Source organism: Zootermopsis nevadensis, unplaced genomic scaffold (assembly GCF_977971745.1).
Source record: "Zootermopsis nevadensis isolate Lab colony 2312 unplaced genomic scaffold, Znev_1.0 Znev_ptg000016l, whole genome shotgun sequence".
NCBI lineage: Eukaryota > Metazoa > Arthropoda > Insecta > Blattodea > Termopsidae > Zootermopsis > Zootermopsis nevadensis.
The window spans coordinates 10,274,260-10,291,268 of NW_028259148.1; the positions used below are offsets into that span (position 1 = coordinate 10,274,260).

At 36.5% G+C, this 17,009-nt stretch overlaps 1 pseudogene across 1 annotated transcript; it reads right to left on the reverse strand.

Annotated features, from left to right (window-relative positions):
- Window positions 1–117: 117 nt before the first annotated feature.
- LOC147873741 (protein beta4GalNAcTB pilot-like) lies at window positions 118–16,921 on the reverse strand (annotated as a pseudogene). Its single transcript, XR_015535357.1, has 7 exons — window positions 16,835–16,921; window positions 15,186–15,370; window positions 6,536–6,851; window positions 6,146–6,303; window positions 5,534–5,713; window positions 4,714–5,049; window positions 118–193 (listed from the first exon to the last, which is right to left on the reverse strand). The product of XR_015535357.1 is annotated as a protein beta4GalNAcTB pilot-like (transcript).
- Window positions 16,922–17,009: the final 88 nt, after the last annotated feature.

Sequence of the window (17,009 nt, forward strand, 5' to 3'; positions counted from 1 at the left end):
CCACTCATAAGAACAAGAAAACTATGCTAAAGATAAAATTGCACAGTACCTAGCCTGCATTCTGTTGGATCATCAGTTCGCTGGTGGAGTCGACTCTTCCAGGAGGAGTGGTCACTGCTACAGGGACTGTCACATTATCATTGCCATGGAAATTAGATGGTGTAGCTGAGATGGAATCCACCACAGAGCCAGTCTGTAAGTTAGGAAATTTTGTGTCTCTCTCATCATTACAATCAAGCAGGCAATTCAACTGAGAGAACTAATTATAATTCTGAATATTACTGCAATCTCCTCAATAGTTACAGATTTTCTAGTTACCCATCCAACAAGATACAAACCCAAGTTAAAAAGGCATGTTCTTGACATACGTTCATTCATAAATCTCAACGAAAATAGTTATCTTATAGACTGTTACCATTAAGTATAACACTTGTGTAAAATATTTAATGTTAGATGAGTACTTTCCACTCCTCCAATTAGACCATAAGCTCTTATTAATCCTCAAACCAGTGTGCATGGAAATTAAGAAGAAGAATGACAGGGGAAAAATGCATAATTTGATGATAATGGCATCACTTCAGTACAAAACACTGCTCATGAAGAAAGTAATGTTTGCATTCAAACAAGTAGTGGCACTCAAAAGGAAGCTGATGGAAATAGCAAAGAAATACCCACCTACTCCGTAATTATTTTCAAACCTGGAGAGAACACACCCAGTCAGCCATTAATCTGAAAATGTGTGAAGCTACCGCTTGGTACAACACAGACTTAGTGAAGAAGGCTTTTAGAGGCTTGTTTCAGGTAAATGAACATCAAACTGAAAGTTAATGTGAAGTTCCAGCTTCAAATGCACAAAGTGGATTAGTTACTCGATTATTATTTTGCAGGTTTAGAGTGAGTCTGTAACCAAGAACCAAGTAGCCACTGATTTGTACGACCTAAGTCTGCAAGAACACAGTTTTATAGTTTGGCACCATATTGCTTGCACCGAACATGTGATAATAGTAAACAAACAAGAACTAGCAGCAGTCCACTATAACAGGTAAAGTGATTATTATGTAGAATGTCAATTGCGATGTGGCATTTCAGTTTTAGGAAAAATGAGATAAACAAACCAATTTCTATATATGGAGTATAGAACCTTGACCAACATAGTCTGCAGGCCTAACTTCACTTTGATAACGTACGACTCTGAAAACTGATACAAGAATAACAATTTAAATCAATATTTTGAAACAGTGAGCAGGAATTTAACCTTCAGTTTAGGAGTGACAAATTTTTTCTCATCTTAACCTCTAAAGTTCCTGATGAATTAATAAATAAAAAGTTAATTATTTGCCTAAATCATATGAATTGATGTGACTTTTTATGTATGTCTGTTGCCTGCAACATTTCTGTTTGTAAATTTCAAATCAAGTCAGTTCTGAATATTTATATTTTGACAAATTCTGTACAGAAATTCCACACTGAAAGTTTCTGAACAAATATGATTTTGAAGCATATTTATCTATTAGTAATTTACAAAGATGAAGATGAAAATTCTGTGCCAGATCTTTCAGGTTTAAATCATTTTGCTTAATACAGTAACACTAATATGCACTTACGGATGTCAAACAAATCAGTGTATTTATTTTTATTATTTAGTGTTCTGTCTGACGACAGGTCCATCTATCAGTGCTGCAAACACACAAAGACAGATGTGACATTGATATGAACACACTTATGTCATACTACACACTCGTCTGATATCAGTAACCACAATTTTGTTCCTTTTTATAATGAAAGTAGGTTAGTCACAAAGTTTTGTCCTACAGTTTTCTCAGCAAAAAATTATATAAAACAGCTGAAATTTGGTGTACAGATACTTACATGTATCAAACTTTTATTACATAGGGTGGGAAAGTTTGAAATTAGTAGACACCAAATTTGATATTTACCATAATTGTGTTCACTCAGAAAAATAATGTGGGACAAAACACTTTGAGTGACCCTAATAGAGGGAGAGTTTATTAATTTACTTTCCCTGTATATTATTGTGTACCACAGGAAATAGCTAACACGTTGCTTTACGGGGTGGCAGCAGTTACCTTCAATGATGGAGCTGGAGTGTCAAAAGGAGAAAAGGAAGGAGATATGGTGAAAAAAAGGTTCAGGAGTTGTTGCCCGATTTCAAGCCTCTTCTTGTCTTGGATTGAAGTGGTTCAACAAAACATTTGAACTGACCATGTTTTGTATATGTAACAAACGGCATTCTTCAGTGTTCATTGTAATGTCTCAAATAAGTGTAACTACAAACTTAATTCAGTTTCAGTCTATTAGCTGAAGTTAACAAACACATCTTGACTTGCATTAATCGGTTTATAAGAAATTGTTAACTGAATTTACACTTTAAAGCCAAACCTCATCTGAATATTACATAAGTATTAAGTCCGTACCGCAAAGAAAACACAACACTTCACCATTGCAAAGATCAAATGGTGAACACTGTTTGAGGAAATAATTGCTGTTTACACCGAGAATCACATGGAACACACAAACACAAAATGTAAAGCTACTGACCGTTGAAAAAGGTGGGATATATATTTTAGCACTGGGCTTTAAAGGGTTAAACATGTAGAATGAATTTAGACAGAATATTCAGCCTTCCGTTTTTCTTATCTGTGAAGCTTTGCATGGCAACTTCTACAATCCCATAACTACTAGATATAGACTTCTTGAAGCAAACATAAAGGATTAGTATATTGTGATTGTGTACAAGTGGTGTAATATTGTGAAAGATTGTCTTCAACTGTTCTATTGCTTGTAATGTATATTGCTTTTATTCGTACTCAGTATCTACAAATGTAATTTTAAGGAAATTGAAAGTGACATACACAATTAATAAAAAGAGATGAAGATAAAGGCTTATAAAGAGGATGGATACACAATTCTAAGCATCTTTCACTTAACCACAAAAAGGAGGTCGTGACTGGGAAGTTTCATGTTGTACCTGCCTCTACGTCAAGAGCCATTTAGATAGAATGCTGGACGGACCTGAGAGTCAGTCTGGACATCGTAATTACCAAAAAATTCAGGAATGAAAGCCAAGCCGCCAAGTCCAGACTTCATCACTTTACTCACACAGTTATCATAACCTTAATTTGTGTCAGGTTTGTGAACCTGATATATTATTATTTGCTACTCAAAGACTTTTTAATTCCACAATAAATTAAATTATTTCTAGACAAAATATACCTAATTAGTGTTATACATGAGTATTACTTTATTTATTACATCATTTCAACATTTTAAGAAAAATTCTAACAAACAAAAATGAGATTCATGACAAAAAAAAATGTCAGCAAATGTGTGTCATTATTCAGTACAAAAGTTATGGTAATCCCAGTTACTTTCTAAAACACTTTATCAGTGTTTTAAAGTCTCTTACTTTGAGGAAGAAACATAAAGTACAAGTATCTGAGAACCAAATACCCAGCAGAACAAATGGACCTAAAACAATAAATTGTGAGCACAACAAGAAACTTAATAATTTGTACCTATCACCTATTACTGCTATAGTGATGAAATCTAGAATGTTACAGTGAATTGGATACATCGATTATGAGAAAAAGTGATAGATGAACCACGGTTCCGGAGAATTTGACGTAAATATGTCTATACGGAAAGGAAGTTTATATATTGGCTTTATTCTAAATATTTGCTTTATACATGCTTTACAATTGAATAAAGTTTGATTAAGACTTTGCTTATTTAGCTTGAATTAGTTACGCTTAAGATGGGTCTGTGGTAGCTGAATGTAATGTAAAGTAATGAAATGTAATGTAAGGTAAGGTAATTTAATGGAAGGTAATGTAAGGTAAGGTAAGGTAAGGTAAGGTAAACTAAGGTAATGTAATGTAAGGTAAGGTAATGTAATGAAATGTTTTATAGGTAACAACAATGCCGAGTAAACAGATGACGTTTTCTAGGTACCAAAAATGCTGAGTAATGTAACGTTTCCTAGGTAATAATAATGCCGAGTAAACAATTGACGTTTGCTTGGTAACAATAATGCCGAGTAAACAATTGACGTTTCCAAGGTAACATAACAATGCAGTTACACTTTTTCGTTACACTTTTTGCCGAATGACACTGACCCTAAAATATAGACGTATTTACGTCAAAAAACAAAAGCAGGAATTTTGGAGAATAATCCTGTAGGAAAGTGGTGGATCTTGTACAAGCAGTTCATAAGCATGCATGGTAGTTGCAACTAGATCAGGATTGTGTCAAGTTTGGTATTTGCTGTGCCGAACCTTCCGGTTCTATTACTAACTAAAACTGAAAAATATTAGTAACTCTAACCCTTTTAGCAATTCAGTACCTTCCTCCTGAGTGCAAACTGTAATTACACCACTACTAACCAACATAAAACAACATTTCTGATTAACAATTTATCAATAATAAACCAACAGACCAAGTACAGTAAATAATAAAAAATCATTATATGGATAATACCAGAAAGCAATTTAAAACCTGACCCCGGAATTTGTCTCTGTTTGCTTTCCGATTTAGCAACACAGAGATAAAAGCAACAACAGTGTATAAACATAACATACAGTACATGTCTTTCACATATACAGATACATTTTGCATTCTGAATTTAGAAAATATATGAGTGAGCAAAAGGTACTTTATCTTAACACAGTGACTACAAAACTAAGTAACACTTACGGAATTAATTAATTGAGCAGATACAGTGAATGTAGCAGTCCTAACCTATACACAACATAAACCACGTCCATCATCCATCTTTATCCCTTCTTGTAGACAATTAAACTGTTCCTGAAGTCTTCTTCAGTTATGTTACAACTGGCATGAACTGTATTGCGTATTACGCAGAGTTCATCGAACCTTCTATCGACCTTGCCTGGCCCTCCCTCAAAGACTTGCGACAGGACAAGAAATTTTTCCAATTGCATAGCAGACCACGACTATGAGGCCTGTCTGATCTCAGTGCAGCACACCACGTGCACCCATGCACGCAACGCCATTCTTGTCCAGTCATTCCTAAGGTGATGAGACACTTCTCCATATAACTTACATACCATACACACCACACCTTCCTACTTACAGCGTGACTTGTTTCTGTAGCAAGTACCACAAATTTCTATGTTTCTTAAAAACGATTGGTTAATTATGTTTCCTTCCCAATTTATCTGAATTTAAATTCTGTGATTACAACATCTGATGACATTCAAAAGCTTACCGCTATAACAGATGGCATTATATCAAATTAAAAATTATGTAGATGCTATAGCTTGTCACAACATCATTTCCAGGAATATTATCACCATTTGGATAAGAGACAGACTACAATAAAAATGAAGATTTCCATCTTCTGGGTTGTTGCGCTGTGTAGTCTGGTCGACCAGACTACACAGCGCAACAACCCAGAAGATGGAAATCTTCATACTCACCGCTGTGAAAACTTCAAATCCTATACAATAAAAATATTCATTTTAATTAATAACATTAATTCGGAAAAACTTACATGAAATCATGATAAACATCACTACAGTCATCAGGCAATAGGACTGTCTCCATGATATAGAATGACGGATGGCATACTGTAGTTATAGTTAAAATGGCCCCATACACCAATGCTCCTGCAGAAAATAAAACTCCGAAGACAAACAACTGGTGATTCTTGTCTCCGATACAACAATTCAACCTTAAAATAAAATAAGGATGATTAATATGCAAAAAACATAACCTACAAATGATCTCATAACTTCCTCTTATTACTTTCCTGAAATCATAAGTAGATAAAAAAATTCACCATAAGCAGTTTTTAAAAGTGTACTCTAATTCAGGATTCAGAAAACAGCAGGTGCCAGGCCACTAGAGCAATTACCATTTACAATAATAACTGCTTTTATTTTATGTCTGTTTCCAGTCTACAGAGATTCCACGCTCAACAGCGAATACAATACAGAACTGCTCATCTCAGATAGCAATAAGTTCTTCTGAAATATTTTACTGGGGGGTGTACATGTCCTGAAAATATGCCAAAGCACCATGAATGATGATGATATTTTACTGAAGAACTAATAAAACACTTAGTCACAACTTGTCCATTCATACTCATACTTAAAAGCCATACCACACACAGTGAATGTCACGCTTAATGACGCATGCTTGACATATGCGACAGTGGAAGGTACTAGGCGGAAATCTTCGTCTGTACACAGAACAAACCAATTCTGTTTCATCATCCACATTAGCATGAACTACACAGCTCAGATCGGCTCTTGTCCGTACCTGTGGAACCCAATGAAGCAAGTGAAGATTCTGAACTGCACTGATTAAAATACTGATTTATGAGTTAAAAACGATTTTAAACTATGAACACTTGAGAACAACATTGAAAGCAGCTGGTTCTCAAAAATCATAACTCAGAAACTGAAAGGTTACTAGCAAAATTAACAGCTAATTCTTAAAAATGTTCAGTGTCTATATACTGTTCATACAAACTATTTCAAGCTTTATATACCTTATAAAAGCATATTCCTGAGGACACTACTAGATCCATGAGCACACAATTTTCATGAGGCACAATGTCCAGAAATGGCACCACGCTCATCTCAAACACCAGTAGAAGGAGAATAGCAGATGTCAAAGTCCAAATAAAGAAGAATTTTGTTCGTGAGAGGAATTGTACAAAGACAGAATACAAGTAACACATACTCAGCAACATGGCCATTGAGACTAAAACAGTACATCATACACTCTGGGCAGCAATATATGCTAGCAACGGCTGCAAGAATATTGGCAATGCAGAATCGATTGAAATTTGCTTGGCTTCTGTGCTGTAAGTTCGGCGTCATTTGAAGGCGTCGGGATGGTACGCGTCGCGACGCTGGGCGTCGATTGTCTGAAGTCGCTGTTAATGACGTCGCAAGGGCTTGAGTCACATTCCCGTGGTCTTTCGATGAGGTCGAAACGTCTGGCGTAGGTTTCCCAAAACGGAGTCCAGTGTTAGTCTAAGGTCTTGAGTGCCGAGATGGTGTCATGATGTCCTTGTCACGTTATGAAGTCGACGTCAGGCGTCGCGACGTTTAAAGTCGCTGCGTCGAACATTGTGAAGACTTTACGAGGCGCCAAGTTACTGTGTCCGGATAACTTTGGAAATGAAGCTATGAAAGCGACGCCTAGCGTCTGGGCGTCTTAATTCGCGACATCACAAGGCGCCAGAAATGGGAAACTCTTGGACGAGTACTGGGCACGTCAGAAAATATCTGCCAGGTGTCGCGACGCATAACGTCACGACGCTTAGGAAGGGCGTCAAATGTACTGCACGTCTCCATATGTCGTTGAAAAGGAAACTAGAAAACCGACGCTGAGCGTCTCAAATCCATCAGTCTCAATGTATGGTAATGACGCAAACAGAAGAGACGACGTCTTCGAAGGACGCCAATTTTACCGTAGACGAGGCTCTTCCATGCGCCAATGGAAACAACCAACTCCGAAAGTAGCCACATTCATAATCAGGACGACGCCAAAAGACGTTATATTTAGCATACGTGAGGCCCGAGGTGCCTTCAAAATTAAGTTTGAGGAGGGTCACTGACCACGAGATGTAACTGAAGCCAAGAAAAGGCATGTGACCCTATGCTGCATGGTTCTGGGAAAGAGACGCCAGGCAGAAGCAGGAGGGCGGGTTAGAAGAAAGCATAACTGATGAGAAGAGATGACATGAAAGATGAAGAAGAAAGAATAGAGAGGATAAGAAAAGATTGTACCAGCACAATATAGATTATATTTCTGTATATGTTTGACACACATAAGGTGAATTGTAATAGTATGTTCTGGTCATTCGTAACTGTAAAAGTTTTCTCAACAGAAGCTAGCAATTTTGCCACATATTATCTCAACTTGCCTTAATTATAATATGCATTCTTAAGGTCATATGAAGTAGTTGTGTCGTTAAGACTGTTAATTTGCTTACAGAGCGTCCAGTGACCTCATGTCAATAATTCAATATCTTATTCCTCAGGTCATTCCCAGTCAGAAAAGTCACATGGACATGGGTCTGATCTCAATGGTTTCAGAGCTGTGGATATTTTAAATGGGATGATCTGAATCTCAAAAGGAAACATCGGGGCTATTCACGCATCTTTCAGCATCAAATTTTGATACACTCTCCATCCTGTTTGCTTTGTATTCACAGGCCATGTTTTTCATTTAACTCCACACAATGAAATTTAGCAGAGTGAGGTCCAGTGACCACGATAGCCAATCCATCAGAAAGGGAACTACTCGTTCAGGTACATCATGTATCAGCTGAAATGTGGAGGTGCCCCGTTATGCCTAAGTACAAGTGCAATCATATTTTATATTTGTTTAAATCATCTTGAATTTATATCCATACCTCCATAACCACTGAGAATTGAACCCATGTTTGAATGACATTTTTGACTGGAAAAGACCTCAGAAATTAAATCATGAAGTACTAGTATAAACTTCTCAGACAACTGTATACTTTAACCTTGAAGGAGTTTCTCATTGACAAAGAAGGATAGTGCAACTTAATTTACCTTACTCACCTTACTTAGCCCTGCTGATTTCTGGATATTCTCAAAGATGAAAGCTTGAATCCAAGTGACCACATTCTAATCAAGAAGTGCCCTGAGGACAAAAATTTAGCTGAGGGAAAAATTACCACTAAAGGAAAGCTTCTAAACTATTCCAAAGTTGCATACACAGTCCACAAAAATTTAAAAAATACGAAAAGAAGATTACACTGTAAACTGCTCTGTTTACAGTCACAAATATTCCAAAATTAAATTTATCTAACCTTTAAAATGCACCTTGTACACATTCACCAAACATTAATGGCTAATGTACCAAACAGGTAAAATTTTGTCTCTGCACCAAATACTACGATTCTTAGAAAGACATATTCTTTGGAGAGTAATAAAATTTCAAAAGGTGTTCTTCATGCCACATAATGTGTAGCAATGTCAGCAAGTTGCTTTGTTGAACACCACAGCTCAAATCAGGACTTGTACATCACGTTACTTGAAAGGGACTACAAGTGCAACAATGATGTCCAATGTCACTGTTGTACTGTGATATCAGGTTATTATTATGATCCAACAATTACAGTTACAATTAAAATCGGTTACATTGATACAACAATGTGTTCTACCAATGATATTGGTTTCCATCATTGCAAAGTGTTCTGATACTGACCCCGGATCATGTGGAATGCTAGTTCCAAGGGGAAACATGACAGATGAACATGGACTGGCCCATAAGGTGTTCTTTGCTCATACTAGTGTGAAGAACACCTAGAAGATTCTAAATGTTTCATATCTCTATCTAAATACATATTTACATTTTGTTAATTAGTATGGAAGCACTGAATATAACACAAACATTCTTCACTGTACAGTACATTTCAATACAACCACAAATGGCCTTAAAACGAAGCGGAATATGAACGCAAACTGAAAATCTAGGTGTTCTTCATTCATGGGTTACAAATGCATTTTCTACTAAAATTTAAATTTATGATGTAATGCCCAACCTGAACTGTCACTTTTGATTCCTATTAAAATACAACTGTAACGATTGCAAATATATGTCCGAACATGAATATAAATTTATCTTAGCACGATAAATATAAATTATAGCCTTTCAACGCTCTCATCAAAGTCCTCGCAGTTACAGCTACAACTTCTTTCGTGTTCAACATTCCAATATTAGCAACAGCACAGAGGGCTATTATCCTGGCATTCTTCCTTGCCTAAAACTCAAAACTTATCACTCAAATTTCCATACCAACTACAGAGGTGCATTAAAATTATCAAACATAAAATGTGCAAAAAAAAATCTTGTAACATCACATCCTGAGCAAACGTTCGTCATCTCTCCGTGAAACTGTCAATAATCTGTGCTGTACAATGCAATGCAATATACGTCATATATAAATCGTTTTTCGAGAGATCGCAACAAATACAAAGCCTGGTCTTGACAATCAGGCATTCTACATACAGTTGATTTTATGTGTGCCTCTGTTTACTCTATGTGATAGAATAAACAGATGGTCTGATCCTCTGTGAATAATGTTCTGACGTCGTTACCATTCAAATTTGGGCAGATAAGAATTATGTGAGATTAAGATTATCACAGAGGGTTGTAGAAATTCGCCGACGATGTAAAAGTTCTTTCTGTCTCCATCATAATGGCAATGATCAATAGTCCTGAAGATGAAAGCAGTAAGCACCTCTTGAATTTCAGTAACCTTATTCCAGACTACAAGTCCCAATAGCCCAGGAGTCTGGTAGTAAGTAGTTCAGGGCGATCGCTCTGACAATGGAAGCAGCAAGGACTTCTGCCAGACTACAGGGCGTTTGGTGAAAATAAATTGGTAGAAGTTTTGATGTGATGTCTCGGTAGGTGTATGACCTACTGATGTAAGAAAATGAATAAAATATGGCTATTGGGTACACAGCACGCGCCATGACTGCATAATCCAGACAAAACATGACACCATGGCACATAGATTAATATTATCTCGAATGCACCATGGTTCAGCGCGCCCAAATCGTCCTCACAACACCACAGAAGGCGTGTCTGTCCATTTACTCATCTATGCGCTAACAAACACAGGTTCTTTTGGTTTCGTACGGTTACTCTGCTCCCCGCAATAGGAATTTTGTTCGTGGGTCGTATAAATTATGATTATAAGTGGATTCCCGAAGAGATGTTTCAGTGGATTAACTGTAGTATTCAGTGTCAATGAAAACAACCCTCTCAACGTGTGGCAGCTTTAACAAATTATGCAAATTTAAGTGAGGATTGTAATTATTATATGCTCATAAACGTGTTTCGTACCACTTTGAATTTTCCCGTCATTGGTAACGGGCAATATCTTAATACTGCTTGTGTTGGTGGTAATGTATGTTAATAGGATGTAAAGGTGGCATGCGTTTAGTATGTAATGTCTTACCTCGAAACAGATTTTACATATATGTATTTGGTTTTCAAAATACGTTGCGTAAAGTTCAAAAGAATGGTCAAACTACAAGGTGCCGTTTTTTTGTTTTTCTTTATTTACATTTATTCAGCATGCCCCATTACAAGATTGCAATATTACATGCATTAATAAATATCACGTTAACAGATTACACATCAGTACTATCAACACTGACGCACTCAGATCAGTACATTTTGCCTAGTTTCACTCTTTAATGAAATATGGAATAATTTTGGGGGGAAATTCATGAAACAGTAAAATGATATTCACTTTACAAAAGAAAATTGTTAGGTAAGATTTGAGGTTTTCACAGCGGTGAATATAAAGATTTCTGTCTTCTGGGTTGTTGCGCTGTGTAGTCTGGTCGATATTCATCGCCCTGATGACGGAGGCAGTATGACCTCTGAAACGTTGGTTAACAGACTACACAACGCAACAACCCAGAAGACAGAAATCTGAAAATTGTTAGATTAATGGCTGGTGTCAAAACTAGGAATTCATGTAGTAGTCAGTTTAAGAGATTAGAAATCTTAGCTCTTCCATGTGAATACATATTCTCATTAATAAACTTTATTGTAAATAACCAAGAACATTTTCAAACTAATTCTGCTATACACAGTGTCAACACAAGGAATAAAAATCAGCTTCACAGACCAATTGCCAACCTCTCATGTTTTCAGAAGAGTGCATATTATGCAGGGATCAAAATTTTTGAACAGTCTACCATCAAATCTCACAAGTCTTGTAAATAAAAAGGCAAAATTTAAAGTAGCATTAAAAATATACTTAATTACACACTCCTTTTACTGTGTCAGTGAATTTATGTTGTTTACAAGTAAATCGTAATTTATCTATTGTATATAATGGGTGGAGTTATTTGTAACTTATCTCTACTTTATGTGAACCCTTTGTTTATATTTGTGACATTTATATAATTGTATGACTTGTATTTGTATAACATGTATTGTATTATTATGACTTATTCTACATCCTATTGTCATCTGACTAACTTATGGATCCATGGAATGTAATAAAGATATAAGTATGTATGTATATCATTATGCATTGTCACCATTTGCACCCATGTTCCTGTGCTAAACTGCATTATAATCAATAGTTTTAATAAATTTATTAAAATGCCTTAAATATTTGTGAACAAGTGCTTTATGCAACACTGGCCATGTGCCACCATTCCTGACTATTGCATCTCTTAGGTTACTCCTTGTTTGTTGTAGTTTCTCATAGTCATAGATGAGGTGATCCACTGTTTGTGCTGCTTTCAGACATCAGCATGTTGGGTCATCAATGATTCTAAACCTGTGTAGATATGCTTTGTTTTTCCATGTCCAGTCGTTATTGCAGTCAGTTCGGGACATATTTAAATATTAAGCTTCATTCTTTGTCGCACTGATGGAAAGAATTTTTTGCACACTGCTCCTTTATTAGTGGTGTTCCACTCATTTTGCCATTTTATAACCCCTTCTTCCTTTGTTTCTTTGATAATTGTGCTTTTAGGCTTCTTTGCATATACTACAATTCCACAATTTTCTGCTGTTACTGCTGCCTTCGCTAATCTGTCTGCCATTTCATTACCGAAAATACTGATGTGTGCTTTGATCCACCCAAAATGAATAGTCCAATTCTGATCCTCGAGATTCCTTAATCTATTTCTTATCTTGTATATTATGAGGCCGTGTTTGAAGTTGTTTTTTAGTATATTGAGTGAAACTTGACTATCTGTGTACAGTGCTACTATTCTTTCCTCAATGCTAATTTCCCTTAAAGTTGTTACTGCATCCAAGGACTCTAGAATTCTGATCTGCTCAGTTTGATTGTTTGAGCAATAACTTGGTTTTTAGGCTATGAATTAGTTCTCCATTTTTGAAGATAACAGCAGCAGCACCCACCCTTCCCTGGTGTTTACTTTCATCTGTATAAATTTCCACAGTGTATTTATTGAAGTATTTCGCTTCATCAAGTGTTATTCTCTCCGCAGGATGAGGCCATTCCTTCTTGTTTAATGGTGCTTCGTACTCAGTAGAGTCATCTTTCAGTCCATGTGTAGTTTTATATATCCGCAATGCTTCTTCGATAGCAATGCAGATAGGTTTAACCCCGGCAACAACACATGAGGCTTCATATGATAGTGTTCTGTAGGCTTTCGCTATTTTAATATTAATCAGCCTTTGTGCTCTCTGTAGTTTATATATTATGTTCTTTTTTCTGTAGGCCTTCTTCCCAAACAGGAGCTCCATATGTCAGTAAAGGTATAATAGCTCCTTTGTATATTGTTCGCAAAGCTTTATGGCCTAAACCCCACTGCAGCTTTGCTGCTCTCGTCAGCATATATATAAGTTGAATAGTCTTTTCTGTTATACTCTCTATATGCTTGTCGAAATTGAATTTGCTATTCAAATATATTCCCAAGTATTTTATTTCGTTGACTTGTTTAATTCGTTTATAGTTTACGTAAATATTACTTTGTTTACTCGCAGATTTCCTTTCCTTTGTAATCAGCATGGTCATAGACTTGCTATCATTAGATTGTACTTTGTTATTTTTTGCCCATATTTCTATTCTTTTAACATCTGCATTGGCATAATTTTCTGCTTCCATATTGCTCGCACCATTTGATAGAATTATTAAATCATCAGCAAATGCAATGACCAGAGAGTGTTCTGAAAAGTTCAGGTTGAGGAGTGAGTTATACATTATGTTTGAGAAGCCAGGTCCGCTGCAGGAGCCTTGCGGACAACCTTCGCCAACCTCTTTCGTAACTCTGTATGTTTTGACTGAGAATGTTGCAGATCTGTGGCTAAAATAATGTTGTGCTAACTCATACAGATTCTTTGGGCATCTAAGCTCTTTCAAATTAAGGAGGATACTTGGCCACCAGGCCGCGTCGAACGCTCCTCTTACGTCAAGACTCACTAGGACAACACTGTTCTTTTTGTGTAGATTTTTCTCAATGAAGTTTTTAACTGCCAAAACTGCATCTATTGTTCCAACTTGAGGGGTAAATCCATATTGATTACTATTCATCAAATTATTTGTGTACATGTGGTGAAAGATTCTGTCAATAAGTAATTTCTCCAACACTTTGCCAGCAAAATTTTGCAGACTAATCGGTCTCTATTTTGACATTGCCTTACTATTTGCTTTGCCTGGTTTAATGATAGGTATTATTATTGATTTTTTCCACATTTTTGGAAAATATCCATTAGTCAAGCATGAATTATAGTTCTGTTACTAATAATGGGAGGTGCCCGAATCCACTCAGAGATTAGAAAACAAGTGAAGGAACCACCGGATGAAGCAAATGATAAAGGATTCACCCAAGAAGAAATACTAGCCGTGCTCAAGAAATTTAATCCTAAAAAGTCACTTGGAGAGGATGGGATAACGAGTGACATACTTCTGAGAGTATTCAGGCACCTCCCATTTGCATTATTCATCGTTCTTTGATATCTTCTTCTCATTGCATTTACCTTCTTACGTATTTTAGTCAACCCATCTGTCCACCATGGGACCATTCTTTCTTTGGTCGCTTTCTTCGCCAATTTCAATCTAAATGCTGTGTTGCATGCAGATTTGATGCAACTGAAAAAGTCTTGTACCATATCTTCAATATCATTTTCATTCCTAAGTTTTTCACAGAGTTCTTTTTCTATGGTCCTCACCCCCATTGTATTATTTATGCAGTTAAATGTGGATTTGATATTTTTGACTAGATTTATATCAAATGCTGGAAAGTTTTCCTCCTTTACGATGTATCTTAGGCGTTGGTCCTGTTCTGGTTTCAAATCCCCTTGTATTCTATTTGTAATATTGTCCGCTATTCTGAAGGAGATGATTTTGTGATCTTCACATCTCTCTTCCTCACCACTCTTCCACTCGGTAATGAATCGAAGCAGTGAAGTATTGGAGATTGTCAAGTCGATTGAATTGAATTGAATAAACAGATTGCTGGTAGTTATGAATTCTTCTAGCTTTTCCGCCTCTTTGATTCGTTATACAGTCAAACCATACCGTGCTTCTTGCATATGTATCTGCTGCAATTATCAATCCACTTCCGTTCGCATGATGCAGTATTGATTCCATTTTTTTAATGTCCCTTTCTATGTCGTTGTTGATATCGAAATATATACTTACAGCATACAATTTTATTTCATTAGCCCACACTTCCACCACCACACAGTCCTTGTCTGATAGCTGGTTGATCATTATTGCATCAATTTTGTTGTTGTTTTGAATTATAGCAGATCTTTTCCTATCATTGCCCGCTGTGTAAGTTATAAAACTTGAAGGAATTCCCACCAGTTTGTTGTTGATAACATATGGCTCCTGCATGAAAATCAGGTCAGTCTATTGTTCATTTATTAATTGGACAAGATTGTTTGTGGCCGCTCGCGAATGTTGCAAGTTAAGTTGTATGCACCGCAATGATATAACTGATTATTATTACTAATTGAGTTGCATTTTGTATCCATCTTAGTAGTCAGTGTTGAGGATATACTTCCTTAACCCTTTGCCGCAGGGATTTAAAGTCCGAGCTTGCGGTAATACGTTATTAGTGTCCCTTTAAATTTTGCTCTAAAATACTATATTTATCATAACTTTGGAACTATATGAGATATAATTAAAAAAATTTCACTGAAATCCTCTTAAAAGATGGTTTTATTATCTTACCTTATAAGATAAATGCCCTGTGTGTGAGCAGTGTAAGGATGTGGATCAGAATTTGAGCTTCGTGTATTTCACCGCCACCACTTTTGTCACTCTCATTATCAGTAACTCCAGTTGTCACCAACTGTGTATAATTAATGTCTATTATTGCACTGTCGGTGTCCGAACTATACTCACAGTCACTTTCATCCAAAACTACTTCTAGAAGTGCACGTCTTTCTGCTTTTGTAAGTACGCGACTAGACGAAGAGACATCCACGATGAGAATGAGAAGGTCAGGATATTATTTTTAGATTCCCAGGTAGAACTCAATGGAATGTGGCGGTGTTGCCATATGTCCACATACAGTTATCTTTTCAGAACAAAGCAGCGCAAACCGCATTCCGATGGCGTTATTCGTTTAAAAGTTATGGGCTACAAAAATTAAGCTTGCAGCCGCCAGTACATTGCACCGATATCCACAAGGGGGGATTTATGCCTCACGAATTTTCACGTCGGTCCGCGCGGAGAGGTTAACATTGCCTTATAACAACTACAGTCTTTGTCAAACGTTGAGCGGTTCTCATTCTCCGGCTTCTTGTTGTATTTGTTGTGGCCAAGACAGTTGATGCATCTGAACTGTTCTCTTGTTGTTTTGCTAACGCGCATAGAATGCTTTCCCGTGCAAAGTGGGCATATCAAGTCCCCTTTACAATCCTGCGCCCTGTGGTTATATTTATTGCAATTGAAACACCTGTATACCTTTACATAATCCTGAATATTGCACATGTTTCATCTGATTTGAAGTTTCTTTCCTAGTATCTTCTTCCGTGCTTCAGAATTAACTTCAATAACCAAGTTCGAATTGTCCTTCTTGTCTTTAAATAAAAATTTTGGAAAAACATCTTCTTCTTCTAGGTTCAATTATGGATTTTGTTCAGTTATTGATTGTTTCATACTGTCTATGTGTATTACTTCTGGAACGTTGTACAGTATCATTCGGGGATTTCTCAACTTTGCTCCATTTGCCTCGAGTTCGTTACCGGACTTTTCATTGATGCTGTTGCATATTACCTCCACATATCTTTTGTTGCTGGATTCAATGAGTATGTTCCCATTTTTAAGTGCTTTGAAGGAACTTACCCCTACCTTGTTTTCGGTTGGATTGACCTTCAGTTTAATTAGGGATTTCATATTATCTGTGCTGTGATTGTTCTTAGCTTTGACCATGACTTTATGTCATTTTTTAATGCATTGAATATCCGCCTCAGCGTACCCTCTCTACGCAACATCTCATCTTTCAGGTCTCTTCTCATCT